This window comes from Schistocerca gregaria, chromosome X (genome assembly GCF_023897955.1).
Source record: "Schistocerca gregaria isolate iqSchGreg1 chromosome X, iqSchGreg1.2, whole genome shotgun sequence".
Taxonomy (NCBI): Eukaryota; Metazoa; Arthropoda; class Insecta; order Orthoptera; family Acrididae; genus Schistocerca; species Schistocerca gregaria.
In genome coordinates, this window is record NC_064931.1 from 556080389 (window position 1) to 556092948 (window position 12560).

The window sequence follows — 12560 nt, forward strand, 5'->3', positions numbered from 1 at the left end:
GTAAAACCACCGTAGGCTACTGTAGACTTTAAGACACGAAGACACACTGTCTGCGAGCGGGCATTGATTAAAATCGACGGGGAAAGTTGAAAATGTGTGCCAGCCCAGGATTAGGACTTGGGTCTCCTGCTTACTAGGCAGATGCTCTGATCACTAAGACATCCAAATACAGTGGTCTCTGCAACTGAACAGACTGTCCTGGAACGCCTCCCGTTAGACCCAAATTCTTAACTTATCCAAACACTACTAATGTAGTGCCCTTGCCCATTACCGAGCGAGGTGGCGCAGTGGTTAGCACACTGGACTCGCATTCGGGAGGACGACGGTTCAATCCCGTCTCCGGCCATCCTGATTTAGGTTTTCCGTGATTTCCCTAAATCGCTTCAAGCAAATGCCGGGATGGTTCCTTTGAAAGGGCACGGCCGATTTCCTTCCCCATCCTTCCCTCACCCGAGCTTGCGCTCCGTCTCTAATGACCTCGTTGTCGACGGGACGTTAAACACTAATCTCCTCCTCCTCCTTGCCCATTATCCTTATTACTCGCGGCATTTTGCTGATTCCCATAATACGTGGAGCCTAGGTCTGCATCTGCACTGAATGCACCAAACTATATACATGTAGATATGCGGTATCTGTTCTTTCAGACATGACTGAGGAAACGGAAACCAAATGGCTCTGAGCACTATGGGACTTAACATCTATGGTCATCAGTCCCCTAGAACTTAGAACTACTTAAACCTAACTAACCTAAGGACACCACACAACACCTAGCCATCACGAGGCAGAGAAAATCCCTGACCCCGCCGGGAATCGAACCTGGGAACCCGGGCGTGGGAAGCGAGAACACTACCGCACGACCACGAGATGCGGGCACGGAAACCATATATAAGGTGAACATTAATAAAACAGACAAACTGCATAGATGGATTCCTGACTGGAAATGGAAGAAAGAACTTCGTATGAACACATATCCGGAAATGTATTGTTGCCATGGTAGATGCCGCTGACGAAAGACAGTTCCTCTGACCACGCGCAGTGTGTTCCTTGTGTGCTGCAGTCTGTGTGATTGACGCAGCGTACTGTAAGCAGGAGAATGGTCCGGTTTTCATGTCAGGAAGAAGCCGAGATGGTGTTTATGTATGGTCAAGCTGATGGAAACAGTCGAGAGGCAGCACGGCTATGCCAAAACAAGTATCCTCTCATACACCAACCACATCACACAACATTTCGAGCCCTTTTTGGGATTTTATGTGATCATCTTCACCTTTCAGACAGGTGAACGTGCAGGGACGGGGCGGACTGGGTGTGAACCACATTTGGAGGACTGGGTTCTAATGGATATTGAGACAAATTCTAGGACGTGCTTAAGGAAAGTAGCCCACCAACATGGTGTGTGCTAAAGTACAATTACGTGTATTTTGCTTGACAACCGCTACTATCCTTATCACCTGCATTCCCATAGAGGCCACTTTGAACATCTGTTATGATGCAGATGCAATGCGCCTCTGTACTGTTACCCATGTGGATAAGATGCCTGTCATCTCGACTGCTGGTGATACGAGGCCTTTGGGATCCAGCACGGCGTTACATATTACCCTCCTGAACCCACCGATTCCATATTCTGCTAACAGTCATTGGATCTCGACCAACGCGAGCAGCAATGTCGCGATACGATAAACCGCAATCGCGATAGGCTACAATCCGGCATTTATCATAGTCGGAAACGTGATGGTACGCATTTCTCCTCCTTACACGAGGCATCACAACAACGTTTAGCCAGGCAACGCCGGTCAACTGCTGTTTGTCTATGAGAAATCGGTTGGAAACTTTCCCCATGTTAGTATGTTTTAGGTGTCGCCACCAGCACCAACCTTGTGTGAATGCTCTGAAAATTTAATCATTTGCATATAACAGCATCTTCTTCCTGTCGGTTAAATTTCGCGTTTGTAGCACGTCATCTTCGTGGTGTAGCAATTTTAATGGCCAGTAGTGTAAAAGCGCAGATGTTATCTGATTAACTAATTTTTATTACTTACGAAATGTAATTTATGTTTTGTAAGGATATAGAATACACAGTGGATTAACACTTAATGATGTGCGAAAACAAACACAAGCAGAGTAGTCGTCAGCACGCAGTTTCTCTCTTACACATTCGTTTGTTTTTTTCCCTACCAATGCTACAAACAGTACCAGCAATCCTACCATTTACCAGGTTTAGGTAGTTCTAAAGTTCTAGAGGACTGATGATCTCAGATGTTAAGTCCCAAAATGCTCAAAGCCATTTGAGCCATTCACCAGGTCGCTTACGTATTTTACCAAAACGATTGAACCATAATTTAGATAGAGCGCAAATCTAGTAGTACGATATGCAGCTTTTCTCTTCGTAAACTAATGCATGCGTAATGTAGATTTGAGTCGTAGACAGGGTAGGAATGATTACTGCAGATGTCACTCTTTTATATTTTGAAATGTATCATTCGGTAGTCAGTCTGAATTATAGAAGCCGAGCTGTGTCCAAGGTATTTCCCTTAAGCCACCCATTCACACACTGACTGGTTGGCCAAACCTCGCCCTGCCGAGCGGGTCTCCCCCGACACATTTGCCTTTGTGGTGTACGATTTTATAGCAGTTGGATCCAGAGTCTGGGTGCATTGACTCCATTGGTGCTCCACTACCTGCTAGCCCCGACGTCTACCTGCCACCCCACACTTCATCATTTTCCCTTCTTTTTAGGCATGTTGAAACCCGCCACGTGACTGGACACAGATAAGGGGCAGTTAGGACATGGGTTTCGAAATGTGCTGGGACCTGAACTGTTGTGAGGCAGTGGTCAGCTGCCGTGCCATCCCATCCATTCTGGTGGGCAGTAGGCGAGTGTCATTTGAGGGAATGAACTTTTAAGCAGACTGGGGGCCCACAGCTGATATTCACAGGCCGACAAATCAGCCAACCCCCCTCCCCCCCCTCCTCTAAAACCACTGAGTTGGTCGCCAACCTGTCTGATTATGTGTAGGCACACTGTGACTGCGTGGGGGGCACTACCTGCGGCCACTCATATGACAGCTTTCGCCACGATGAAACAGAAGGGAAAAGGACAGAGTATGAGGTGGCAGGTAGAGGCCGTTGCTAGCAGATAGCGTTGCGCCAGTGGAGCTGAAGTAACCAGACCCTGGACTGAATGAATAGCGTGTGACGAGGGCTTCCTGTCGGTTAGACCGTTCGCCTGGTGCAAGTCTTTCGATTTGACGCCACTTCGGCGACTTGGGCGTCGATGGGGATGAAATGATGATGATTAGGACAACACAACACCCAGTCCCTGAGTGGAGAAAAATCTCCGACCCAGCCGGGAATCGAACCCGGGCCCTTTGGATTGAGAGTCCGTCGCGCTGACCACTCAGCTACTGGGTGCGGACACCCTGGACTCAACCGCTATAAAATCGTGCACCACAAAGGTGAAAGTGTTGGGGAAGACTAGCTCAGCAGGGAGGGTTGGCCAACCAGTCGGCCTGTGAATGGGCAGCTTTATAGTGAAAATTACGTCTACCAGGCTATGGCATTTTTCAGTGGCATATCTTGTGATTAAAAGCGACACAGACAAGGTGGACGGGGATGACTGGACGTTGGGCTGTGAACAGTGAGTGCCTCTGGCCGGGCCAGCATGATAAGATCAGTTCCTTACGTGGGAAATGCATAATGCCACTGATAATGGACAACTTTGTAGTCTGCCGACGCCTTGCTGGCGCTGATATTTAGAAACAGGCCATGTGGAGTTTTGACACGGACACCAGACCACATTCTCTTTGCTCAATGTTTGCAAACTTTAGAAACAGAGTTCCGCCATTCCTTGAAACTCTCAACTTTCTGAAGCAGCGGTATTTTTGTCAGACGTGGACTCCAATCGGCTGAGGTTGAGACAGTCCTTCAAACTGGTGTAATTTTGGTGGTACTGTGAGCGATGTTATGCCAGAAGGAAAGTTTTAGCCTCATTCACGATTCAGGAATCTCAATTCTAGATTCAAGACTGTCACTAAAATTTCAGTTTTGGGATTTGACAGTAGATATTCAAGATTCATCGTCTGGGTTAGCTATTCGGGCTTGAAGATTAGTGTGGCTTACACGCCCGACATTTGAGATATGCGCGACAGCCTTCTGCAGTCCATCACCTGCTGCAGCGCCAGTTCACGATCCAGCTCCACGTATTGAGTGTAAGTTCACACAGCAGTGAGGTGAGTCAGTAGCACTGACTTGGGAATATGCACGTTTCTATGCTTCATATAACTAGGGTCTTATATCGATCACGTATTGTGAGTTGATACCCTGGCCAAAACTTAGCTATTAGATCGTAATGCATGTTTAACCCTTTCACTTTTCGGAATAGATGCAATCATCGTGACCAACGTGACACCACATTTGCTATTCAATTAGGTACACAGCGATTTTATTACCACAGTTTGTCCCATTCCTCCGTGGAGTATCATTTCCTACCCAATATCGGAAGGAACTAATTTGCGCGGTCTCAGATTCCGTCGTGCACTCACCTCCAATTTGTGAGATAATCAGATTTGTAATTTCATGTCCAATGTTGTTTGACATCGGTCAAATTTTGTCAATAAATCATGATTTTAATTCAGTAGATGAACGTAACCCCTCCTTGCACCTACACTTATTTATTTAATAAGAGACCTATAGCTACGTTTCATTTGTCAGGTCCACCCCCCTGTTCTGTTTCCTTGTGCATATCTCATTTCATACATCTGAATTGTAGTGGGACGATCTGAATATCAAGAGGGGATGTCCGATACAGATCACTGATTTATTACGTACAAGTATTCCCATAGCCCCATTGGTGTCTTGCAATATTACTGGACCTGTCATACGAGGGTAAATTGGAGTTAGATGGCCAACCGTCATATTCTCGTGAAGATACGCCTAAAATCGCTGCATCTCCAAGCACACTACATACATGGGTTATACAAAATATGGAAACGTCGCGATACGTGTGTGATTGAACATAAATTCAGATTCTAGCCAAGCTGGCAGGTTGCGCTGTTATATTTGACCACGAACGGCACAAAGGCACCGGCGCAATGTCAGTCTTTGCCAGAACAATGCTCTGTGTAGTTATGGGTGCATTATGTTGGAATTAATAAATTCGAACGTGGGAAAATATTTGGTGCTCGTTTGGAGGATGCTCTCATAACAGAGCCCAAGCTCTTGGTGTTTCAAAGGGTACCGTATCGAAGGTTTATAATGCATACAAGGAAAATGGAAAAACATCATCCACCAATGTAAGACCTTAACTTTTCTGGGCGAAATGAATGTTTAAATAACTTACGGGTTTGCTGCCGGCCGATGCCGTCGACCGCCGCCGATATTTCGACAGGTGCACCCCCTGCCATTATCAAGGTACAACTGGAAGGAGGAAACAATGTGCAAGGGAATTTAATACCTCGGTTCACAGAGGAGAAACAAGGAAGATACCACACACAGAACAAGTAACAGCAGAGTCAACACACAACCAGAGGTAACCGACATCAGAAATATCGATAGTGACTATTAATTAACAGGTGAGGTAGCATTAATTCTGTCCCTCTGTTTTCTGATAAGGAGAGAGAGCCGGATACCAAGCTCTCATCAAAAAACAGAGGGACAGAGTTAGTGCTACCTCACCTGTTAATTAATAGTCACTATCGATATTTCTGATGTTGGTTACCTCTAGTTGTGTGTTGACTCTGCTGTTACTTGTTCTGTGTGTGGTATCTTTCTTGTTTCTCCTCTGTGAACCGAGGTATTAAATTCCCTTGCACATTGTTTCCTCCTTGCAGTTGTGCCTTGAGAATGGCAGGGTGTGCTACTGTCGAAATATCGGCGGTGGTCGACGACGTTACCCGGCAGAAACCCATAAGTTATTTGATCATCCACCAAGTCACAGCGCGGACGAAAGTGTGTGTTTAGTGATCTTGGCGGACGGTCATTGGACAGGATTATGACGGAAAATAGGCGGATGACAGCTACAAAAGTAACTTCAGAACTGAATGTCGTACTCGTAACCCCTATCGGTGATAAAACAACACAAAGGGAGTTCCTGAAGTAGGGAATTGCAGGGCGAACTGGAATTCCAAACCAGTCATCAGTGTTGCAACCGCCCGTAAGAGAAAAACGTGCTACTGGAGGCATAAAGCCTGGGCTGTGCAGCAATGGAAGAAAGTCATTAGGTTGGATGAGTCTTGTTTCACACTGTTTCAAATTCCTGGCCGAGTTTACGTCACAAGGGTAAAACAGGGCGTGGGGGGGGGGGGGGGGGGGGGGGGGGGGAGGTATGGTGAGGATCTGGTTAGCCATATAGTGGTAGTCCATTGTCCCCATGGTTATTCTGAAACGACTCAATCCTGCCAAGTGCTGTATTAATATTTCATCTGGTCAGGTCCATTCCGCGATATAATATTTGGGCCCCAATGGTGATACTGTGTACGAAGACGACAGGGCGGCTGTTGACACACCTCGTACCATCCAGGACTGGTATTGTGCGCTCGAGGATCAACTGTAGCATCTCCCTTGACCACCACAGTCACCACATCTCAGCATTATTCAATCTTTGTTTTCTACTTTGAAGAGAACGTTGCGTAATCGCTATCCACCGCCATCATCATTATCTGAATATGCCACGATTTTACCTTAAGAATAATATGAGATTTCACTGAAAACCATGCAGAACCTGTATTTATCAATTCCGAGATGTCTGGAAGCTGTTTTCAATTCAAACACGATATTAGGCATTATAATGTGTTTTTTTGGTGTTTCCATATTTTTGTCTATCCCCTGTATCTTGCCCTGAACAGAGGTGAACAAAAGTCTAAATGATAGTTATCAAAGTAGGCTTTGGTCAGACTATGGCGGAGCATAGTCAGGTCGGAGACAAGCGCTCTACAAAACGTTAAAATTTCTGGTTTCTTATAAATAATCCTTTCTTAATCAGTATCGCAAAATTTACTTACATTAATGATAACTAGTTTCGGCTAAACCAACCCGCCAGGGTAGCCGAGAGCGCTAAAGCCCTGCTTCCTGGACTCGCGTAGGCGCGCCAGCCCTGGATCAAATCCGCCCGGCGGATTAACGACGAGGGATGGTGTGCCGGCCAGCCTGAATGTGGTTTTTAGGCGGTTTTCCACATCCCGCTGGGTGAATACCGGGCTGGTCCCCACGTTCCGCCTCAGTTACACGACTCGCAGCTATCTGAACACGTTCGCACTATTCCATTAATTACACTCGACGCAGACAGTAGGGGTACATTAATTCCATCCTGGTGGGTACGGGGTGGCGGCAGGAAGGGCATCCAGCCACCCCTCTCCACTAACCTTGCCAAATCCGTTCCTAACAATGCCGACCCTGCGTCAGCGCGGGACATGGCACCAGTGAAAGAAAGAAAGTTTCGGCTAAACCAGCTAGCCACTGTCAAATCTGAAACTTGGTAGAAAATTGCACATGAGGGAGAGTAGTGACACGTTTTGACATAGGTTACGCGAAGTTAATAAATAGCAAATATGACAAACATTGCTGTCTAATCACCATGCCCACAGCAGACACATTGTCATCAATAAATTACATATTTGTGTGCCTAACAGCATTCATAGCCCAACCTTTTAGCAATTGTATGGCTCAATGAGCTTTAATATAAATGTCACCTAAAAATATCCAAATCAAACAGAAAATGTAACGTGATGTTTCATTATGCCATTGAAAGGTTGAAACCATGTATTTCTTACCCAAATGTGTGATATCTTTGTATATAAAATATCCAAATCAAACAGAAAATGTAACGTGATGTTTCATTATGCCATTGAAAGGTTGAAACCATATATTTCTTACCCAAATGTGTGACATCTTTGTATATGTAGCACCAGTAATAACAGCGTAATATGACCATGTCAGAACAGGCAGAACAAATGTTACAGTGAATTGCTTTCACGGCATGCACTTGCTGGCTGGGCTACTAGAGGCGTGGTGGCTGAGTTCCGTAGGAGGTTGCAGCTGTCATTTTAGATAACCAACTCGTGGTCAGGATAACCCTCATTTATGTCGGTTTTGTTCTCACGGGTGCTGGCGTTGCGCTTTATTGTATGTGTAGCTTTTGTCGGCGTCGATAACGCTGACTGCCGAGGCACGTGCTCTTCAGGGATGCATTGTATTGAAGAGTCTGCAACAAGATTCGTAGGAGGCTGCTTTGGGGCCTGCGGTCGCTTTAGGTGGAGAGGTTTCTGTTTTCTAACCAGCAGACGTTTGAAAAAGTGATGTGGAGAGTTCTCTGGAATTTCGTTGATGTTCCAGAGGGTTCAGTCTCTCCGAGAAATACAGATTGCACGAAACGTCTTGTTCTTGTCTTTTGTCTACCTGTGACTGTTTTCCGCAGACTGGAGACAATATATTAATGCCACCAGAAGAATCTCGTTGTGGACCACCTGTGGCAGGCCTCTATCCCTGCCTACAGTCAGGAGAGGGAGGGATGAGGGGCGGAAGGTAGGGGAGGGAGTCGGACTACCTCCAAGTTTGTTAGTCCATGAGCGCTCCTCTAAGACACAGTTGCAGTTGCTGACCCTTTGTAATCTTCTGGGGTCGTTTTTTGCGGTAGTTGTGTTATTACGATGATTTTTTTCCCAATCCCCAGTACATGTATTCCATTATGACGCATTCATTACGAGTACTGGTTTTTTCACGACAATTTCGATGTGTAATTAGAAGAGTGATGCATTTGCCATCAGTTGCGGTAGTGTGTGTTGGCTTCAATTACGTGGGCTGCAGAGTGATAGTCGAGCAGGCATCTGTAGCGAACTTTGACGTCAAACACCAATAGATGCAGCTCTCAGCTGTACACTTACAGGTAATACTCTTATTAAATCCCTCTTTAACACAAGCTTCTCATCAGTTGAATATATTTCCCACCAGAAAATAAAAATAAAATAAGGCTAATACCTCACATCCAACCTTTTTCCCGCTAGCTTGTAGGCGTAGGGCAGAGCCTGAGGGCATCTGGCAGTAGTTTTGAGTCGTATTGTAAATTTTTTTCCAGCAGGATAACACCGTTCGTATGGACTTGTCAATTTTTGAACTGTATTGCTATTTTAGGCAGTGCTTATGTAGCGCTATACCTATAGTTATGTAATTAGGCCCAATATTTATGAGTAATTACGTAATTAGGGGATCATTACTTCAGTTTCCCAACCAAAATAAATAAAGATCAGCAACCTACATTTCCTCTCCCGCATCTGGGCTGTTTCCAGGGGTAGTGTGCTTTCCGCCCAGAAGGACCATGGTTTGAGTCCCAAGAAGGGAACCATCATTTTTAATTTCCCTTCATTTCCAGGGTAGGGGGTGGGGTGAGACGTCATCACAGTCCTGGGTCAAAGAAATTCACACCCAAATTCGAAATTCCCACCAAAATTTGAAATTCCCGCCAAGATTCGAAATTCCTGCCAATAGCGTTGTTGGGGGAGAGGGAGGGGGAAGTGGAGGGGGATGGGGGTGGGGCGGAGGCGACAACCCACGTGCCAGTTGAGGAAAACACATGTCATCTGGGAGTGGGTGTGGGGGCATGGTTGGGAGTGTAATTAATCTATCAATTTAATTAATTTGCATATCAATTTGATATTAAAATTGCACCCATGCCGCTACCTACCTACTACTGCCATAGTTTTCGAATTATTCAAAATATAAATTCAAATGCGTTTTCCTTGAATAACTCGAAAACGGTGGCCTCTCGCGCAAACGTAACCGAGTATAAAACTTAACTACATTAAATTTTCTGCAAAAATTTCATGTTTATTTTTTCTGTAGAAGTAACAATTTGCGTGTATCGAATGTCAGAATATGAAAATCTCATGTACAGTTTTCGAAGGCGTTGTGGGTTGCTTAAAATCCATCGGTTTGAAGGGTGTAACCAAAGTCCCTTTACGGACTTTGAGGACATTTTACTTACTCCAAAACAAGAAAAAATGTCTAGTAAACATGGGCTGTAAAACACATACCTTACAAGCTATGAGAACTTGTTCATTTTCACTACTATCAAACATCTCCTCTATTGAACAAGTGCTCATAGCTGTTACGATATGCTGTTTAAAGTCCACATTTACTCGCATTTTTTCTTCTTTTGATGTAGAGAAACTGTCCTCAAAATCTGTAAAGGGAATTTAGTTACAACCTGTATGTAAGAATGCCATAAGTATACTGAAAACATGGATCTGTCTTAACACCAATGTACTGGGTTGTTATAATTAAAGTGCAGCTACTCAGGGAGGTCCATTGTGGGCTGTAATTATTGCAGGGCAGCGATTCTTGAAAGATACGCTAATGCATTAGTGTGGAAACGATTTACGCCGGAAAAATGTTGGCTTTATTGTGGCCACCAGGCGCAAGTCTGGCACTGTACACAGTTTGTATGATACCAACGCTGCCATTTGACGAGCCATAACGTAAGCTAACAGTGTGGCTCTCGAGAAGAGAGACTGTGCGCTGTAAGTGCTTTATGTGAACGGTAGCAATTACAATGCTCCATTGCGAGAGTATCGCCGACTGAAGGGTCTGAGGAGAGGCAAGATGTCATTAAATGGTTTCAAAACGATGATATTGGAATTCGAAAACGCGAGTGGGCTCTTATCTCGGTGCAACTTTCTGAAGAGATTGTTGCTGCTGTAACTGACCATGAAGTACGTCACGTACATTGCCCATTCCGTGGTCAACAGTTCTGGAATATTTTAAGGTTTGTCCGCAGCTCGTGGTCGTGCGGTAGCGTTCTCGCTTCCCGCGCCCGGGTTCCAAGGATCGATTCCCGGCGGGGTCAGGGATTTTCTCTGCCTGGTGATGACTGGGTGTTCTGTGATGTCCTTAAGTTAGTTAGGTTTAAGTAGTTCTAAGTTCTGGGGGACTGATGCCTATAGATGTTAAGTCCCATAGTGCTCAGAGCCATTTGAACCATTTTTGTTTTGCGGTTTATTTTACCCTGGCACTCGTACAAGATCCACACAGCGCATCAACTGAAATCTCATAATACGAGACAGTGTTCTGAATTTGCTCTTCGGTTTGTGACACGGATCGAAGTTGGTGACATGTGGCAAGGCAATATCCCATGGAGTGGGACTGGTTTATAAGACCAAATATGTTGTTTCGACGATAACATGTCATTTAGGCTTTTTAGACATTTTGTAACATTTATACTTGCACTTGGTAATGGCCATCAAGCTGCAATTAAACCATGTAAAATAAATGACTAGTAATTTACAGTCTAATGGTGAAATTTCTTTCAAAAAGTTCTAGATGACTGTGTCCCCCCCCCCCCCCCCCCCCCCCACTGATACGCCGCTGTCTGTCCCCTCCCGGGACTGTCACCATTGAGGTTAGCTACAGCGCAAACTACAGTTTCGATATTAATGTCGATAGATATCGAATATTTTTACATGTCACGCCTTCTCGCGCCCTCCCCATCCCTCACGTCTACAGGTGTGGTAAGAGTTGAACCACGTTGTTCCACCCTACTGTCCATTACATATTTAACTGCTCAATTTACAAGTGGGATCTCCAAAGTCGAACAACCGAAAAAAAGAAAAGAATTGCTCCAACTAACCCTTCCAGCCGTCGTACAACGATGCTTGAAGTACATGCATACGTTCAGGGTTAAAGCGGTAGGCGTGGCAGAGAGTGGCCCTACAGCTTTGTGGGAAGTCGTGGTTCTGTTTGGTAAAGAAAAGAAATTCCACGTCATATGCCGTGAATGCAAGATATTCCCTGCTACTTGGCACGAAATGTCGAGAAAAAACCTCGTCTTGGATTCAAAGATATACGGTATATAGATTTTTAACATATTGCCAAAATTTGTCTTATGATCTTCATCGAATTCAAATCCAGTATAATAAGAGGAGGCACCCAAAAAATCGGAATTATTTTTTAAAAGCTATATATTTTCAAACTGTTTAGAAAACAACCTTATCCCCCTCAAAATACTCTCCACTACAACAAATACATTTGTCCCACCGGTGCTTCCCCTGATCGAAACATTTTCAGACATCTTTGGAAATGGCTGACACCTCCTCCCTCGTTTTTTTTCCTTTTCCTTGACTTCTTGAATGTTGTCAAATCGGTGTCCTTTCATGCTCCTTTTCATGTTGGAAATAAAAAAAAGTCCCACGTAGTCAGGTCAGGCAGGTAAGGTGGGGCAGGGGACCATGCCATTTTTAGCCAAAATCTGTTTAGTAATGTGTGTGCAGGTGCATTATTGTGGTGGAAGAACCAGTCTCCTGGCTGCCACAAATCGGGTCTTTCATGACGAATACTGTTGCGCACTCTTCTTAAAACTTCCAAATAAAAGGTATGATTGACCGTCTAACGTCATCTTTGGTGTACATTCATAGCTCTCGTAAAGGTAAGTGTTTGAGTAACAACAGTTAATTGAGGCAATATTACATCGCAAATACGTAAATTAATACCTACTGTAAGCTATCAATTGAAGTTTTCACATTTTTCGCGTATTTTCCGGAAAAAGAACACATTTCATAGGCTCGAATTTTGGACTAGGG

General features: G+C 44.8%; 1 protein-coding gene across 5 annotated transcripts in view; it reads right to left on the reverse strand.

Annotated features, from left to right (window-relative positions):
- LOC126298590 (cAMP-regulated phosphoprotein 21) overlaps positions 1-12560 on the reverse strand; it is a 1220135-nt gene that overhangs the window by 343059 nt on the left and 864516 nt on the right. The gene's annotated exons all lie outside the window — the stretch shown is intronic.